The sequence below is a fragment of the Chrysochloris asiatica genome, unplaced genomic scaffold (genome assembly GCF_000296735.1).
Source record: "Chrysochloris asiatica unplaced genomic scaffold, ChrAsi1.0 scaffold00153, whole genome shotgun sequence".
Classification (NCBI taxonomy): domain Eukaryota; kingdom Metazoa; phylum Chordata; class Mammalia; order Afrosoricida; family Chrysochloridae; genus Chrysochloris; species Chrysochloris asiatica.
The window spans coordinates 1,580,664-1,582,769 of NW_006408671.1; positions in this window are offsets into that span (position 1 = coordinate 1,580,664).

Below are 2,106 nucleotides of genomic sequence, written 5' to 3' on the forward strand. Positions count from 1 at the left end.
ATTAAGAACTGGTAAGTCATATACAAATAATTTAATAAAGGATATTTATTTTTTATTTCTAGTTAGTTCCATTTGGCATCATTTTCTAGAATGTAAATTTTGAGCAAAACTTGAAAAACGGAAATATTTTTCGAAGGAGAGAACATGATGGCCATGCCAGGTGAAAAGAGATACATGCAAAAGGAATGGTCTAATTCTGTTTAAGAAAAGGTGAAATTTGTTCTTTCTGTAGCAAAAGTGAAGAAAGTGGAGAAGAGTATGTATTCATAGAATTACTGCAAATCATGGAGTCTGAAAAACAAGCTATAGAGCCTCTCTTATGCATAAACAAATAACTGAAGGTCATGTTGTCTGCTTAACTATGCTCAGGCAAACAAATGTACCAATATATCCCTGAGGGTGTTTCTCAGAGCGCCAATATTTCTCCCTTACAACAAATCACTGGGAACATTTTAAAGCAAGATATAAAATAGGCCAGGTACACAATAGGAAGTGTATGAGAATTTCTATAAACCATTTCCACAAAAGAAGAGTCATAAGACTATATAAACTATGACTTACAATTTTTTTCAAGGTTTTATATTGTTGCTTTAAGTGCCACTGCATTTGTCCCAACTCTCAGTGACCCTGCATTGGCTTTCTGAGGAGCAGCTGGTGAATTTGAATCACCTACCTTACAGTTCAACTGACCTTGGAGACCAGTGCATTATCCCATAGTGCCACACCAGGAACTCCTGGTTTCATAAAACATTGTTTAATTTATAACTTAGGAAAAGGAAGCATTGGGTGAGAAATAAGCAGTTGTAAAGGTTTGCAAATATTATTCTGTTAAAAAAAAGTAACAGCAAATGCAAAACTAGAATCATAAACATTAGATATGTATTGTATATACTTTCACCTTACCATTTTTATCCTTTGGAAATTTTTGATTTCAGTATTACAAAAGCAAAATATCTAAAAGAGAACTATGCAAATCTCTCTCGTGTTCAATATATGTGTGTGTGTGTGTGTGTGTGTGTGTAATTGTGCACTTGCATGTGTGTATTTGTTGTTGTTGAGTGCTTTTGAGACCGTTCCAACTCATAGCAGCTCTCTGGCATTTTAACTAAGAGCAATATTATCCATGGTGGACAAGTTTCCAAGAAGTTTGCAGACTAAGATGTACTAGGAAGAAGAAGGGACAGACTACTTCTCAATCTTTTGCCACTGAAACTGTTATGCATATTAGTGAAGTATTGTCAGATATAGTAGAGGAAGATGAAAGCAATCTAAATAGCTTAAGAATATGGTCAGATATAGTACAGGAAGATGAGCCCCCTCATGTTGGAAGGCATTCAAAATACAACTGGAGGGTCAAAGTAGAGTTGACCCTGATGACACAAATGAAATAAGTGTGCTAATGAGGTACAACTCAAAATGAGAAAAGACAACTGCAAACATCCACTAAGAAATGTAACATGGAATGTACAAAGTACAAATCCAGGAAAAATGAAATTTGTAAAAATTAAATGGAATGCATAAAGAATGAGATCTTAGGCATTTCTAAGCTGAAATAGTCTAGTATTGGCATTTTAAATCTGAAAATCATATGGTTTACTATGCCAGAAATGACAGATTCAAGATGTATTGAGTAGTATCGATCATCAAAAAGAACATTTCAAGATCTATCTTGAAGTATGTCGTTGTATGTGACAGCATAATATTATAAATGCCTACAAGAAAGACCAAGAATCCTATAAGGATTTTCCAACTGATGTTCCATTCTACACTCTGCCATTTAATCTCAAGATCATAGTGACAAATCCATTATTTGTCAACAGTAATGATTTTTTTTTTTAAAGAAACTTTCCTTTCCTTAGAGTGTCAGTCCAACATTTTTTGCAGATGTCCAAAGGCATCTGTTTATGCTCATCTGTGAGTTCAGTACCTATATAAAACAAGCTTTTGAAATCCAAGTGTGTCATGGATTATTTACAGGCAGAGCAGTGGTTTATTTGCCACAAAATCCACTGTCACTCATGTAAGCAACAGGATCATGTCATGTGCACATTCAATGTTATTATCAGCTGTGGACATGGACAAGTGTTTTAATATACCTGGAGTGCA